The sequence below is a fragment of the Theobroma cacao genome, chromosome 5 (assembly GCF_053813885.1).
Source record: "Theobroma cacao isolate CCN51 chromosome 5, ASM5381388v1, whole genome shotgun sequence".
In the NCBI taxonomy this organism is placed as follows: Eukaryota; Viridiplantae; Streptophyta; class Magnoliopsida; order Malvales; family Malvaceae; genus Theobroma; species Theobroma cacao.
In genome coordinates, this window is record NC_142643.1 from 19536429 (window position 1) to 19555010 (window position 18582).

Consider the following 18582-nt stretch of genomic DNA (forward strand, 5'->3'; position numbering starts at 1 on the left):
AAGTGACTATAAAAGAAGTTTTCTTCTCAATGAATGGTTTTCGCATCACGTTTCTCGAGGTAAACATTCAATTATAATCTGTTTTAACCCAAAATGTAAAAAAATTCAACTTAAAATAGGTTATAAGATTATATAATCATTTAAAAGGAGAAATAAAGCTTTTGAAGGCATAAGTGACTATAAAAGTAGTTTTCTTCTCAATGAATGGTTTTTGCTTCACGTTTCCCGAGGTAAACATTCAATTATAATCTGTTTTAACCCAAAACGTAAAAAAATTCAACTTAAAATAAGTTATAAGATTATATAATCATTTAAAGGGAGAAATAAAGCTTTTGAAGGCATAAGTGACTATAAAAGAAGTTTTCTTCTCAATGAATGGTTTTTGCTTCACGTTTCCCGAGGTAAACATTTAATTATAATCTGTTTTAACCCAAAATGTAAAAAAAATTCAACTTAAAATCAATTATGAGATTATATGATCATTTAAAGGCATAAATAAAGCTTTTGAAGGCATAAGTGACTATAAAAGAAGTTTTCTTCTCAATGAATCGTTTTTGCATCACGTTTCTCCAGGTAAACATTCAATTATAATCTGTTTTAACCCAAAATGTAAAAAAATTCAACTTAAAATAAGTTATAAGATTATATAATCATTTAAAGGGAGAAATAAAGCTTTTGAAGGCATAAGTGACTATAAAAGAAGTTTTCTTCTCAATAAATGGTTTTTGCTTCACGTTTCCCGAGGTAAACATTCAATTATAATCTTTTATAACCCAAAATGTAAAAAAAATTCAACTTAAAATCAATTATGAGATTATATGATCATTTAAAGGCATAAATAAAGCTTTTGAAGGCATAAGTGACTATAAAAGAAGTTTTCTTCTCAATGAATGGTTTTCGCATCACGTTTCTCGAGGTAAACATTCAATTATAATCTGTTTTAACCCAAAATGTAAAAAAATTCAACTTAAAATAGGTTATAAGATTATATAATCATTTAAAAGGAGAAATAAAGCTTTTGAAGGCATAAGTGACTATAAAAGTAGTTTTCTTCTCAATGAATGGTTTTTGCTTCACGTTTCCCGAGGTAAACATTCAATTATAATCTGTTTTAACCCAAAACGTAAAAAAATTCAACTTAAAATAAGTTATAAGATTATATAATCATTTAAAGGGAGAAATAAAGCTTTTGAAGGCATAAGTGACTATAAAAGAAGTTTTCTTCTCAATAAATGGTTTTTGCTTCACGTTTCCCGAGGTAAACATTCAATTATAATCTTTTATAACCCAAAATGTAAAAAAAATTCAACTTAAAATCAATTATGAGATTATATGATCATTTAAAGGCATAAATAAAGCTTTTGAAGGCATAAGTGACTATAAAAGAAGTTTTCTTCTCAATGAATGGTTTTCGCATCACGTTTCTCGAGGTAAACATTCAATTATAATCTGTTTTAACCCAAAATGTAAAAAAATTCAACTTAAAATAGGTTATAAGATTATATAATCATTTAAAAGGAGAAATAAAGCTTTTGAAGGCATAAGTGACTATAAAAGAAGTTTTCTTCTCAATGAATGGTTTTTGCTTCACGTTTCCCGAGGTAAACATTCAATTATAATCTGTTTTAACCCAAAACGTAAAAAAATTCAACTTAAAATAAGTTATAAGATTATATAATCATTTAAAGGGAGAAATAAAGCTTTTGAAGGCATAAGTGACTATAAAAGAAGTTTTATTCTCAATGAATGGTTTTTGCTTCACGTTTCCCGAGGTAAACATTTAATTATAATCTGTTTTAACCCAAAACGTAAAAAAAATTCAACTTAAAATCAATTATGAGATTATATGATCATTTAAAGGCATAAATAAAGCTTTTGAAGGCATAAGTGACTATAAAAGAAGTTTTCTTCTCAATGAATGGTTTTTGCATCACGTTTCTCGAGGTAAACATTCAATTATAATCTGTTTTAACTAAAAATGTAAAAAAATTCAACTTAAAATAAGTTATAAGATTATATAATCATTTAAAGGGAGAAATAAAGCTTTTGAAGGCATAAGTGACTATAAAAGAAGTTTTCTTCTCAATGAATGGTTTTTGCATCACGTTTCTCGAGGTAAACATTCAATTATAATCTGTTTTAACCCAAAATGTAAAAAAATTCAACTTAAAATAAGTTATAAGATTATATAATCATTGAAAAAAAGAAATAAAGCTTTTGAAGGCATAAGTGACTATAAAAGAAGTTTTCTTCTGAATGAATGCTTTTTCCTTCACGTTTCTCTAGGTAAACATTCAATTATAATCTGTTTTAACCCAAAACGTAAAAAAATTCAACTTAAAATAAGTTATAAGATTATATAATCATTTAAAGGGAGAAATAAAGCTTTTGAAGGCATAAGTGACAATAAAAGAAGTTTTCTTCTCAATGAATGCTTTTTCCTTCACGTTTCCCAAGGTAAACATTCAATTATAATCTTTTATAACCCAAAATGTAAAAAAAATTCAACTTAAAATCAATTATGAGATTATATGATCATTTAAAGGCATAAATTAAGCTTTTGAAGGCATAAGTGACTATAAAAGAAGTTTTCTTCTCAATGAATCGTTTTTGCATCACGTTTCTCCAGGTAAACATTCAATTATAATCTGTTTTAACCCAAAATGTAAAAAAATTCAACTTAAAATAAGTTATAAGATTATATAATCATTTAAAGGGAGAAATAAAGCTTTTGAAGGCATAAGTGACAATAAAAGAAGTTTTCTTATCAATGAATGCTTTTTCCTTCATGTTTCCCAAGGTAAACATTCAATTATAATCTGTTTTACCTAAAAATGTAAAAAAATTCAACTTAAAATCAATTATGAGATTATATGATCACTTAAAGGCATAAATAAAGCTTTTGAAGGCATAAGTGACTATAAAAGAAGTTTTCTTCTCAATGAATGGTTTTTGCATCACGTTTCTCGAGGTAAACATTCAATTATAATCTGTTTTAACTAAAAATGTAAAAAAATTCAACTTAAAATAAGTTATAAGATTATATAATCATTTAAAGGGAGAAATAAAGCTTTTGAAGGCATAAGTGACTATAAAAGAAGTTTTCTTCTCAATGATCGCTTTTTCCTTCACGTTTCCCGAGGTAAACATTCAATTATAATCTGTTTTAACCCAAAATGTAAAAAAATTCAACTTAAAATACGTTATAAGATTATATAATCATTTAAAAGGAGAAATAAAGCTTTTGAAGGCATAAGTGACTATAAAAGAAGTTTTCTTCTCAATGAATGGTTTTTGCTTCACGTTTCCCGAGGTAAACATTCAATTATAATCTGTTTTAACCCAAAACGTAAAAAAATTCAACTTAAAATAAGTTATAAGATTATATAATCATTTAAAGGGAGAAATAAAGCTTTTGAAGGCATAAGTGACTATAAAAGAAGTTTTCTTCTCAATGAATGGTTTTTGCTTCACGTTTCCCGAGGTAAACATTTAATTATAATCTGTTTTAACCCAAAACGTAAAAAAAATTCAACTTAAAATCAATTATGAGATTATATGATCATTTAAAGGCATAAATAAAGCTTTTGAAGGCATAAGTGACTATAAAAGAAGTTTTCTTCTCAATGAATCGTTTTTGCATCACGTTTCTCCAGGTAAACATTCAATTATAATCTGTTTTAACCCAAAATGTAAAAAAATTCAACTTAAAATAAGTTATAAGATTATATAATCATTTCAAGGGAGAAATAAGGCTTTTGAAGGCATAAGTGACAATAAAAGAAGTTTTCTTATCAATGAATGCTTTTTCCTTCGCGTTTCCCAAGGTAAACATTCAATTATAATCTGTTTTACCTAAAAATGTAAAAAAATTCAACTTAAAATCAATTATGAGATTATATGATCATTTAAAGGCATAAATAAAGCTTTTGAAGGCATAAGTGACTATAAAAGAAGTTTTCTTCTCAATGAATGCTTTTTCCTTCACGTTTCCCGAGGTAAACATTCAATTATAATCTGTTTTAACCCAAAATGTAAAAAAATTCAACTTAAAATACGTTATAAGATTATATAATCATTTAAAAGGAGAAATAAAGCTTTTGAAGGCATAAGTGACTATAAAAGAAGTTTTCTTCTCAATGAATGGTTTTTGCTTCACGTTTCCCGAGGTAAACATTCAATTATAATCTGTTTTAACCCAAAACGTAAAAAAATTCAACTTAAAATAAGTTATAAGATTATATAATCATTTAAAGGGAGAAATAAAGCTTTTGAAGGCATAAGTGACTATAAAAGAAGTTTTCTTCTCAATGAATCGTTTTTGCATCACGTTTCTCGAGGTAAACATTCAATTATAATCTGTTTTAACCCAAAATGTAAAAAAATTCAGCTTAAAATAAGTTATAAGATTATATAATCAGTTAAAGGGAGAAATAAAGCTTTTGAAGGCATAAGTGACAATAAAAGAAGTTTTCTTCTCAATGAATGCTTTTTCCTTCATGTTTCCTAAGGTAAACATTCAATTATAATCTGTTTTACCTAAAAATGTAAAAAAATTCAACTTAAAATCAATTATGAGATTATATGATCATTTAAAGGCATAAATAAAGCTTTTGAAGGCATAAGTGACTATAAAAGAAGTTTTCTTCTCAATGAATCGTTTTTGCATCACGTTTCTCGAGGTAAACATTCAATTATAATCTGTTTTAACTAAAAATGTAAAAAAATTCAACTTAAAATAAGTTATAAGATTATATAATCAGTTAAAGGGAGAAATAAAGCTTTTGAAGGCATAAGTGACAATAAAAGAAGTTTTCTTCTCAATGAATGCTTTTTCCTTCACGTTTCCCAAGGTAAACATTCAATTATAATCTGTTTTACCTAAAAATGTAAAAAAATTCAACTTAAAATCAATTATGAGATTATATGATCATTTAAAGGCATAAATAAAGCTTTTGAAGGCATAAGTGACTATAAAAGAAGTTTTCTTCTCAATGAATGGTTTTTGCATCACGTTTCTCGAGGTAAACATTCAATTATAATCTGTTTTAACTAAAAATGTAAAAAAATTCAACTTAAAATAAGTTATAAGATTATATAATCATTTAAAGGGAGAAATAAAGCTTTTGAAGGCATAAGTGACTATAAAAGAAGTTTTCTTCTCAATGAATGGTTTTTGCATCACGTTTCTCGAGGTAAACATTCAATTATAATCTGTTTTAACCCAAAATGTAAAAAAATTCAACTTAAAATAAGTTATAAGATTATATAATCATTGAAAAAAAGAAATAAAGCTTTTGAAGGCATAAGTGACTATAAAAGAAGTTTTCTTCTGAATGAATGCTTTTTCCTTCACGTTTCTCTAGGTAAACATTCAATTATAATCTGTTTTAACCCAAAACGTAAAAAAATTCAACTTAAAATAAGTTATAAGATTATATAATCATTTAAAGGGAGAAATAAAGCTTTTGAAGGCATAAGTGACAATAAAAGAAGTTTTCTTCTCAATGAATGCTTTTTCCTTCACGTTTCCCAAGGTAAACATTCAATTATAATCTTTTATAACCCAAAATGTAAAAAAAATTCAACTTAAAATCAATTATGAGATTATATGATCATTTAAAGGCATAAATTAAGCTTTTGAAGGCATAAGTGACTATAAAAGAAGTTTTTTTCTCAATGAATCGTTTTTGCATCACGTTTCTCCAGGTAAACATTCAATTATAATCTGTTTTAACCCAAAATGTAAAAAAATTCAACTTAAAATAAGTTATAAGATTATATAATCATTTAAAGGGAGAAATAAAGCTTTTGAAGGCATAAGTGACTATAAAAGAGGTTTTCTTCTCAATGAATGGTTTTTGCTTCACGTTTCCCGAGGTAAACATTTAATTATAATCTGTTTTAACCCAAAACGTAAAAAAAATTCAACTTAAAATCAATTATGAGATTATATGATCATTTAAAGGCATAAATAAAGCTTTTGAAGGCATAAGTGACTATAAAAGAAGTTTTCTTCTCAATGAATCGTTTTTGCATCACGTTTCTCCAGGTAAACATTCAATTATAATCTGTTTTAACCCAAAATGTAAAAAAATTCAACTTAAAATAAGTTATAAGATTATATAATCATTTAAAGGGAGAAATAAAGCTTTTGAAGGCATAAGTGACTATAAAAGAAGTTTTCTTCTCAATAAATGGTTTTTGCTTCACGTTTCCCGAGGTAAACATTCAATTATAATCTTTTATAACCCAAATTGTAAAAAAAATTCAACTTAAAATCAATTATGAGATTATATGATCATTTAAAGGCATAAATAAAGCTTTTGAAGGCATAAGTGACTATAAAAGAAGTTTTCTTCTCAATGAATGGTTTTTGCATCACGTTTCTCGAGGTAAACATTCAATTATAATCTGTTTTAACCCAAAATGTAAAAAAATTCAACTTAAAATAGGTTATAAGATTATATAATCATTTAAAAGGAGAAATAAAGCTTTTGAAGGCATAAGTGACTATAAAAGTAGTTTTCTTCTCAATGAATGGTTTTTGCTTCACGTTTCCCGAGGTAAACATTCAATTATAATCTGTTTTAACCCAAAACGTAAAAAAATTCAACTTAAAATAAGTTATAAGATTATATAATCATTTAAAGGGAGAAATAAAGCTTTTGAAGGCATAAGTGACTATAAAAGAAGTTTTCTTCTCAATGAATGGTTTTTGCTTCACGTTTCCCGAGGTAAACATTCAATTATAATCTGTTTTAACCCAAAACGTAAAAAAAATTCAACTTAAAATCAATTATGAGATTATATGATCATTTAAAGGCATAAATAAAGCTTTTGAAGGCATAAGTGACTATAAAAGAAGTTTTCTTCTCAATGAATCGTTTTTGCATCACGTTTCTCCAGGTAAACATTCAATTATAATCTGTTTTAACCCAAAATGTAAAAAAATTCAACTTAAAATAAGTTATAAGATTATATAATCATTTCAAGGGAGAAATAAGGCTTTTGAAGGCATAAGTGACAATAAAAGAAGTTTTCTTATCAATGAATGCTTTTTCCTTCGCGTTTCCCAAGGTAAACATTCAATTATAATCTGTTTTACCTAAAAATGTAAAAAAATTCAACTTAAAATCAATTATGAGATTATATGATCATTTAAAGGCATAAATAAAGCTTTTGAAGGCATAAGTGACTATAAAAGAAGTTTTCTTCTCAATGAATGCTTTTTCCTTCACGTTTCCCGAGGTAAACATTCAATTATAATCTGTTTTAACCCAAAATGTAAAAAAATTCAACTTAAAATACGTTATAAGATTATATAATCATTTAAAAGGAGAAATAAAGCTTTTGAAGGCATAAGGGACTATAAAAGAAGTTTTCTTCTCAATGAATGGTTTTTGCTTCACGTTTCCCGAGGTAAACATTCAATTATAATCTGTTTTAACCCAAAACGTAAAAAAATTCAACTTAAAATAAGTTATAAGATTATATAATCATTTAAAGGGAGAAATAAAGCTTTTGAAGGCATAAGTGACTATAAAAGAAGTTTTCTTCTCAATGAATCGTTTTTGCATCACGTTTCTCGAGGTAAACATTCAATTATAATCTGTTTTAACCCAAAATGTAAAAAAATTCAACTTAAAATAAGTTATAAGATTATATAATCAGTTAAAGGGAGAAATAAAGCTTTTGAAGGCATAAGTGACAATAAAAGAAGTTTTCTTCTCAATGAATGCTTTTTCCTTCACGTTTCCCAATGTAAACATTCAATTATAATCTGTTTTACCTAAAAATGTAAAAAAATTCAACTTAAAATCAATTATGAGATTATATGATCATTTAAAGGCATAAATAAAGCTTTTGAAGGCATAAGTGACTATAAAAGAAGTTTTCTTCTCAATGAATGGTTTTTGCATCACGTTTCTCGAGGTAAACATTCAATTATAATCTGTTTTAACTAAAAATGTAAAAAAATTCAACTTAAAATAAGTTATAAGATTATATAATCAGTTAAAGGGAGAAATAAAGCTTTTGAAGGCATAAGTGACAATAAAAGAAGTTTTCTTCTCAATGAATGCTTTTTCCTTCACGTTTCCCAAGGTAAACATTCAATTATAATCTGTTTTACCTAAAAATGTAAAAAAATTCAACTTAAAATCAATTATGAGATTATATGATCATTTAAAGGCATAAATAAAGCTTTTGAAGGCATAAGTGACTATAAAAGAAGTTTTCTTCTCAATGAATGGTTTTTGCATCACGTTTCTCGAGGTAAACATTCAATTATAATCTGTTTTAACTAAAAATGTAAAAAAATTCAACTTAAAATAAGTTATAAGATTATATAATCAGTTAAAGGGAGAAATAAAGCTTTTGAAGGCATAAGTGACAATAAAAGAAGTTTTCTTCTCAATGAATGCTTTTTCCTTCACGTTTCCCAAGGTAAACATTCAATTATAATCTGTTTTACCTAAAAATGTAAAAAAATTCAACTTAAAATCAATTATGAGATTATATGATCATTTAAAGGCATAAATAAAGCTTTTGAAGGCATAAGTGACTATAAAAAAAGTTTTCTTCTCAATGAATGGTTTTTGCATCACGTTTCTCGAGGTAAACATTCAATTATAATCTTTTATAACCCAAAATGTAAAAAAATTCAACTTAAAATAAGTTATAAGATTATATAATCATTTAAAGGCATAAATAAAGCTTTTGAAGGCATAAGTGACTATAAAAGAAGTTTTCTTCTCAATGAATGGTTTTTGCTTCACGTTTCCCGTGGTAAACATTCAATTATAATCTGTTTTAACCCAAAATGTAAAAAAATTCAACTTAAAATACGTTATAAGATTATATAATCATTTAAAGGGAGAAATAAAGCTTTTGAAGGCATAAGTGACTATAACAGAAGTTTTCTTCTCAATGAATGCTTTTTCCTTCACGTTTCCCAAGGTAAACATTCAATTATAATCTGTTTTACCCCAAAATGTAAAAAAAATTCAACTTAAAATAAGTTATAAGATTATATAATCATTTAAAGGCATAAATAAAGCTTTTGAAGGCATAAGTGACTATAAAAGAAGTTTTCTTCTCAATGAATGGTTTTTGCTTCACGTTTCCCGTGGTAAACATTCAATTATAATCTGTTTTAACCCAAAATGTAAAAAAATTCAACTTAAAATACGTTATAAGATTATATAATCATTTAAAGGGAGAAATAAAGCTTTTGAAGGCATAAGTGACAATAAAAGAAGTTTTCTTCTCAATGAATGCTTTTTCCTTCACGTTTCCCAAGGTAAACATTCAATTATAATCTGTTTTACCTAAAAATGTAAAAAAATTCAACTTAAAATCAATTATGAGATTATATGATCATTTAAAGGCATAAATAAAGCTTTTGAAGGCATAAGTGACTATAAAAGAAGTTTTCTTCTCAATGAATGGTTTTTGCATCACGTTTCTCGAGGTAAACATTCAATTATAATCTGTTTTAACTAAAAATGTAAAAAAATTCAACTTAAAATAAGTTATAAGATTATATAATCAGTTAAAGGGAGAAATAAAGCTTTTGAAGGCATAAGTGACAATAAAAGAAGTTTTCTTCTCAATGAATGCTTTTTCCTTCACGTTTCCCAAGGTAAACATTCAATTATAATCTGTTTTACCTAAAAATGTAAAAAAATTCAACTTAAAATCAATTATGAGATTATATGATCATTTAAAGGCATAAATAAAGCTTTTGAAGGCATAAGTGACTATAAAAGAAGTTTTCTTCTCAATGAATGGTTTTTGCATCACGTTTCTCGAGGTAAACATTCAATTATAATCTTTTATAACCCAAAATGTAAAAAAATTCAACTTAAAATAAGTTATAAGATTATATAATCATTTAAAGGCATAAATAAAGCTTTTGAAGGCATAAGTGACTATAAAAGAAGTTTTCTTCTCAATGAATAGTTTTTGCATCACGTTTCTCGAGGTAAACATTCAATTATAATCTGTTTTAACCCAAAATGTAAAAAAATTCAACTTAAAATAGGTTATAAGATTATATAATCATTTAAAAGGAGAAATAAAGCTTTTGAAGGCATAAGTGACTATAAAAGTAGTTTTCTTCTCAATGAATGGTTTTTGCTTCACGTTTCCCGAGGTAAACATTCAATTATAATCTGTTTTAACCCAAAACGTAAAAAAATTCAACTTAAAATAAGTTATAAGATTATATAATCATTTAAAGGGAGAAATAAAGCTTTTGAAGGCATAAGTGACTATAAAAGAAGTTTTCTTCTCAATGAATGGTTTTTGCTTCACGTTTCCCGAGGTAAACATTTAATTATAATCTGTTTTAACCCAAAACGTAAAAAAAATTCAACTTAAAATCAATTATGAGATTATATGATCATTTAAAGGCATAAATAAAGCTTTTGAAGGCATAAGTGACTATAAAAGAAGTTTTCTTCTCAATGAATCGTTTTTGCATCACGTTTCTCGAGGTAAAATTCAATTATAATCTGTTTTAACCCAAAATGTAAAAAAATTCAACTTAAAATAAGTTATAAGATTATATAATCATTTAAAGGGAGAAATAAAGCTTTTGAAGGCATAAGTGACAATAAAAGAAGTTTTCTTATCAATGAATGCTTTTTCCTTCACGTTTCCCAAGGTAAACATTCAATTATAATCTGTTTTACCTAAAAATGTAAAAAAATTCAACTTAAAATCAATTATGAGATTATATGATCACTTAAAGGCATAAATAAAGCTTTTGAAGGCATAAGTGACTATAAAAGAAGTTTTCTTCTCAATGAATGGTTTTTGCATCACGTTTCCCGAGGTAAACATTCAATTATAATCTGTTTTAACCCAAAACGTAAAAAAATTCAACTTAAATTAAGTTATAAGATTATATAATCATTTAAAGGGAGAAATAAAGCTTTTGAAGGCATAAGTGACTATAAAAGAAGTTTTCTTCTCAATGAATGCTTTTTCCTTCACGTTTCCCGAGGTAAACATTCAATTATAATCTGTTTTAACCCAAAATGTAAAAAAATTCAACTTAAAATACGTTATAAGATTATATAATCATTTAAAAGGAGAAATAAAGCTTTTGAAGGCATAAGTGACTATAAAAGAAGTTTTCTTCTCAATGAATGGTTTTTGCTTCACGTTTCCCGAGGTAAACATTCAATTATAATCTGTTTTAACCCAAAACGTAAAAAAATTCAACTTAAAATAAGTTATAAGATTATATAATCATTTAAAGGGAGAAATAAAGCTTTTGAAGGCATAAGTGACTATAAAAGAAGTTTTCTTCTCAATGAATGGTTTTTGCTTCACGTTTCCCGAGGTAAACATTTAACTATAATCTGTTTTAACCCAAAACGTAATAAAAATTCAACTTAAAATCAATTATGAGATTATATGATCATTTAAAGGCATAAATAAAGCTTTTGAAGGCATAAGTGACTATAAAAGAAGTTTTCTTCTCAATGAATCGTTTTTGCATCACGTTTCTCGAGGTAAACATTCAATTATAATCTGTTTTAACCCAAAATGTAAAAAAATTCAACTTAAAATAAGTTATAAGATTATATAATCATTTAAAGGGTGAAATAAAGCTTTTGAAGGCATAAGTGACTATAAAAGAAGTTTTCTTCTCAATGAATGGTTTTTGCTTCACGTTTCCCGAGGTAAACATTCAATTATAATATGTTTTGACCCAAAATGTAAAAAAAATTCAACTTAAAATAAGTTATAAGATTATATAATCAGTTAAAGGGAGAAATAAAGCTTTTGAAGGCATAAGTGACAATAAAAGAAGTTTTCTTCTCAATGAATGCTTTTTCCTTCACGTTTCCCAAGGTAAACATTCAATTATAATCTGTTTTACCTAAAAATGTAAAAAAATTCAACTTAAAATCAATTATGAGATTATATGATCATTTAAAGGCATAAATAAAGCTTTTGAAGGCATAAGTGACTATAAAAGAAGTTTTCTTCTCAATGAATGGTTTTTGCATCACGTTTCTCGAGGTAAACATTCAATTATAATCTGTTTTAACTAAAAATGTAAAAAAATTCAACTTAAAATAAGTTATAAGATTATATAATCAGTTAAAGGGAGAAATAAAGCTTTTGAAGGCATAAGTGACAATAAAAGAAGTTTTCTTCTCAATGAATGCTTTTTCCTTCACGTTTCCCAAGGTAAACATTCAATTATAATCTGTTTTACCTAAAAATGTAAAAAAAATTCAACTTAAAATCAATTATGAGATTATATGATCATTTAAAGGCATAAATTAAGCTTTTGAAGGCATAAGTGACTATAAAAGAAGTTTTTTTCTCAATGAATCGTTTTTGCATCACGTTTCTCCAGGTAAACATTCAATTATAATCTGTTTTAACCCAAAATGTAAAAAAATTCAACTTAAAATAAGTTATAAGATTATATAATCATTTAAAGGGAGAAATAAAGCTTTTGAAGGCATAAGTGACTATAAAAGAAGTTTTCTTCTCAATGAATGGTTTTTGCTTCACGTTTCCCGTGGTAAACATTCAATTATAATCTGTTTTAACCCAAAATGTAAAAAAATTCAACTTAAAATACGTTATAAGATTATATAATCATTTAAAGGGAGAAATAAAGCTTTTGAAGGCATAAGTGACTATAACAGAAGTTTTCTTCTCAATGAATGCTTTTTCCTTCACGTTTCCCAAGGTAAACATTCAATTATAATCTGTTTTACCCCAAAATGTAAAAAAAATTCAACTTAAAATCAATTATAAGATTATATAATCATTTAAAGGGAGAAATAAAGCTTTTGAAGGCATAAGTGACTATAAAAGAAGTTTTCTTCTCAATGAATGGTTTTTGCTTCACGTTTCCCGAGGTAAACATTCAATTGTAATCTGTTTTAACCCAAAATGTAAAAAAAATTCAACTTAAAATAAGTTATAAGATTATATAATCATTGAAAAAAAGAAATAAAGCTTTTGAAGGCATAAGTGACTATAAAAGAAGTTTTCTTCTGAATGAATGCTTTTTCCTTCACGTTTCTCTAGGTAAACATTCAATTATAATCTGTTTTAACCCAAAACGTAAAAAAATTCAACTTAAAATAAGTTATAAGATTATATAATCATTTAAAGGGAGAAATAAAGCTTTTGAAGGCATAAGTGACAATAAAAGAAGTTTTCTTCTCAGTGAATGCTTTTTTTTTCACGTTTCCCAAGGTAAACATTCAATTATAATCTTTTATAACCCAAAATGTAAAAAAAATTCAACTTAAAATCAATTCTGAGATTATATGATCATTTAAAGGCATAAATTAAGCTTTTGAAGGCATAAGTGACTATAAAAGAAGTTTTTTTCTCAATGAATCGTTTTTGCATCACGTTTCTCCAGGTAAACATTCAATTATAATCTGTTTTAACCCAAAATGTAAAAAAATTCAACTTAAAATAAGTTATAAGATTATATAATCATTTAAAGGGAGAAATAAAGCTTTTGAAGGCATAAGTGACTATAAAAGAAGTTTTCTTCTCAATAAATGGTTTTTGCTTCACGTTTCCCGAGGTAAACATTCAATTATAATCTTTTATAACCCAAAATGTAAAAAAAATTCAACTTAAAATCAATTATGAGATTATATGATCATTTAAAGGCATAAATAAAGCTTTTGAAGGCATAAGTGACTATAAAAGAAGTTTTCTTCTCAATGAATGGTTTTTGCATCACGTTTCTCGAGGTAAACATTCAATTATAATCTGTTTTAACCCAAAATGTGAAAAAATTCAACTTAAAATAGGTTATAAGATTATATAATCATTTAAAAGGAGAAATAAAGCTTTTGAAGGCATAAGTGACTATAAAAGTAGTTTTCTTCTCAATGAATGGTTTTTGCTTCACGTTTCCCGAGGTAAACATTCAATTATAATCTGTTTTAACCCAAAACGTAAAAAAATTCAACTTAAAATAAGTTATAAGATTATATAATCATTTAAAGGGAGAAATAAAGCTTTTGAAGGCATAAGTGACTATAAAAGAAGTTTTCTTCTCAATGAATGGTTTTTGCTTCACGTTTCCCGAGGTAAACATTTAATTATAATCTGTTTTAACCCAAAACGTAAAAAAAATTCAACTTAAAATCAATTATGAGATTATATGATCATTTAAAGGCATAAATAAAGCTTTTGATGGCATAAGTGACTATAAAAGAAGTTTTCTTCTCAATGAATCGTTTTTGCATCACGTTTCTCGAGGTAAAATTCAATTATAATCTGTTTTAACCCAAAATGTAAAAAAATTCAACTTAAAATAAGTTATAAGATTATATAATCATTTAAAGGGAGAAATAAAGCTTTTGAAGGCATAAGTGACAATAAAAGAAGTTTTCTTATCAATGAATGCTTTTTCCTTCACGTTTCCCAAGGTAAACATTCAATTATAATCTGTTTTACCTAAAAATGTAAAAAAATTCAACTTAAAATCAATTATGAGATTATATGATCACTTAAAGGCATAAATAAAGCTTTTGAAGGCATAAGTGACTATAAAAGAAGTTTTCTTCTCAATGAATGGTTTTTGCATCACGTTTCCCGAGGTAAACATTCAATTATAATCTGTTTTAACCCAAAACGTAAAAAAATTCAACTTAAATTAAGTTATAAGATTATATAATCATTTAAAGGGAGAAATAAAGCTTTTGAGGGCATAAGTGACTATAAAAGAAGTTTTCTTCTCAATGAATGCTTTTTCCTTCACGTTTCCCGAGGTAAACATTCAATTATAATCTGTTTTAACCCAAAATGTAAAAAAATTCAACTTAAAATACGTTATAAGATTATATAATCATTTAAAAGGAGAAATAAAGCTTTTGAAGGCATAAGTGACTATAAAAGAAGTTTTCTTCTCAATGAATGGTTTTTGCTTCACGTTTCCCGAGGTAAACATTCAATTATAATCTGTTTTAACCCAAAACGTAAAAAAATTCAACTTAAAATAAGTTATAAGATTATATAATCATTTAAAGGGAGAAATAAAGCTTTTGAAGGCATAAGTGACTATAAAAGAAGTTTTCTTCTCAATGAATCGTTTTTGCATCACGTTTCTCGAGGTAAACATTCAATTATAATCTGTTTTAACCCAAAATGTAAAAAAATTCAACTTAAAAAAGTTATAAGATTATATAATCATTTAAAGGGTGAAATAAAGCTTTTGAAGGCATAAGTGACTATAAAAGAAGTTTTCTTCTCAATGAATGGTTTTTCCTTCACGTTTCCCGAGGTAAACATTCAATTATAATATGTTTTAACCCAAAATGTAAAAAAAATTCAACTTAAAATAAGTTATAAGATTATATAATCAGTTAAAGGGAGAAATAAAGCTTTTGAAGGCATAAGTGACAATAAAAGAAGTTTTCTTCTCAATGAATGCTTTTTCCTTCACGTTTCCCAAGGTAAACATTCAATTATAATCTGTTTTACCTAAAAATGTAAAAAAATTCAACTTAAAATCAATTATGAGATTATATGATCATTTAAAGGCATAAATAAAGCTTTTGAAGGCATAAGTGACTATAAAAGAAGTTTTCTTCTCAATGAATGGTTTTTGCATCACGTTTCTCGAGGTAAACATTCAATTATAATCTGTTTTAACTAAAAATGTAAAAAAATTCAACTTAAAATAAGTTATAAGATTATATAATCAGTTAAAGGGAGAAATAAAGCTTTTGAAGGCATAAGTGACAATAAAAGAAGTTTTCTTCTCAATGAATGCTTTTTCCTTCACGTTTCCCAAGGTAAACATTCAATTATAATCTGTTTTAACCCAAAATGTAAAAAAATTCAACTTAAAATAAGTTATAAGATTATATAATCATTTAAAGGGAGAAATAAAGCTTTTGAAGGCATAAGTGACAATAAAAGAAGTTTTCTTCTCAATAAATGGTTTTTGCTTCACGTTTTCCGAGGTAAACATTCAATTATAATCTTTTATAACCCAAAATGTAAAAAAAATTCAACTTAAAATCAATTATGAGATTATATGATCATTTAAAGGCATAAATAAAGCTTTTGAAGGCATAAGTGACTATAAAAGAAGTTTTCTTCTCAATGAATGGTTTTTGCATCACGTTTCTCGAGGTAAACATTCAATTATAATCTGTTTTAACTAAAAATGTAAAAAAATTCAACTTAAAATAAGTTATAAGATTATATAATCATTTAAAGGGAGAAATAAAGCTTTTGAAGGCATAAGTGACAATAAAAGAAGTTTTCTTCTCAATGAATGCTTTTTCCTTCACGTTTCCCAAGGTAAACATTCAATTATAATCTGTTTTACCTAAAAATGTAAAAAAATTCAACTTAAAATCAATTATGAGATTATATGATCATTTAAAGGCATAAATAAAGCTTTTGAAGGCATAAGTGACTATAAAAGAAGTTTTCTTCTCAATGAATGGTTTTTGCATCACGTTTCTCGAGGTAAACATTCAACTATAATCTGTTTTAACCCAAAACGTAAAAAAATTCAACTTAAAATAAGTTATAAGATTATATAATCATTTAAAGGAAGAAATAAAGCTTTTGAAGGCATAAGTGACTATAAAAGAAGTTTTCTTCTCAATGAATGGTTTTTCCTTCACGTTTCCCGAGGTAAACATTCAATTATAATCTGTTTTACCAAAAAATGTAAAAAAATTCAACTTAAAATCAATTATGAGATTATATGATCATTTAAAGTCATAAATAAAGCTTTTGAAGGCATAAGTGACTATAAAAGAAGTTTTCTTCTCAATGAATGGTTTTTGCATCACGTTTCTCGAGGTAAACATTCAATTATAATCTGTTTTAACCCAAAATGTAAAAAAATTCAACTTAAAATAGGTTATAAGATTATATAATCCTTTAAAAGGAGAAATAAAGCTTTTGAAGGCATAAGCGACTATAAAAGAAGTTTTCTTCTCAATGAATGGTTTTTGCTTCACGTTTCCCGAGGTAAACATTCAATTATAATCTGTTTTAACCCAAAACGTAAAAAAATTCAACTTAAAATAAGTTATAAGATTATATAATCATTTACAGGGAGAAATAAAGCTTTTGAAGGCATAAGTGACTATAAAAGAAGTTTTCTTCTCAATAAATGGTTTTTGCTTCACGTTTCCCGAGGTAAACATTCAATTATAATCTTTTATAACCCAAAATGTAAAAAAAATTCAACTTAAAATCAATTATGAGATTATATGATCATTTAAAGGCATAAATAAAGCTTTTGAAGGCATAAGTGACTATAAAAGAAGTTTTCTTCTCAATGAATGGTTTTTGCATCACGTTTCTTGAGGTAAACATTCAATTATAATCTGTTTTAACCCAAAATGTAAAAAAATTCAACTTAAAATAGGTTATAAGATTATATAATCATTTAAAAGGAGAAATAAAGCTTTTGAAGGCATAAGTGACTATAAAAGTAGTTTTCTTCTCAATGAATGGTTTTTGCTTCACGTTTCCCGAGGTAAACATTCAATTATAATCTTTTATAACCCAAAATGTAAAAAAAATTCAACTTAAAATCAATTATGAGATTATATGATCATTTAAAGGCATAAATAAAGCTTTTGAAGGCATAAGTGACTATAAAAGAAGTTTTCTTCTCAATGAATGGTTTTTGCATCACGTTTCTCGAGGTAAACATTCAATTATAATCTGTTTTAACCCAAAATGTAAAAAAATTCAACTTAAAATAGGTTATAAGATTATATAATCATTTAAAAGGAGAAATAAAGCTTTTGAAGGCATAAGTGACTATAAAAGAAGTTTTCTTCTCAATGAATGGTTTTTGCTTCACGTTTCCCGAGGTAAACATTCAATTATAATCTGTTTTACCTAAAAATGTAAAAAAATTCAACTTAAAATCAATTATGAGATTATATGATCATTTAAAGGCATAAATTAAGCTTTTGAAGGCATAAGTGACTATAAAAGAAGTTTTTTTCTCAATGAATCGTTTTTGCATCACGTTTCTCCAGGTAAACATTCAATTATAATCTGTTTTAACCCAAAATGTAAAAAAATTCAACTTAAAATAAGTTATAAGATTATATAATCATTTAAAGGGAGAAATAAAGCTTTTGAAGGCATAAGTGACAATAAAAGAAGTTTTCTTCTCAATGAATGCTTTTTCCTTCACGTTTCCCAAGGTAAACATTCAATTATAATCTTTTATAACCCAAAATGAAAAAAAAATTCAACTTAAAATCAATTATGAGATTATATGATCATTTAAAGGCATAAATAAAGCTTTTGAAGGCATAAGTGACTATAAAAGAAGTTTTCTTCTCAATGAATGGTTTTTGCATCACGTTTCTCGAGGTAAACATTCAATTATAATCTGTTTTAACCCAAAATGTAAAAAAATTCAACTTAAAATAGGTTATAAGATTATATAATCATTTGAAAGGAGAAATAAAGCTTTTGAAGGCATAAGTGACTATAAAAGTAGTTTTCTTCTCAATGAATGGTTTTTGCTTCACGTTTCCCGAGGTAAACATTCAATTATAATCTGTTTTAACCCAA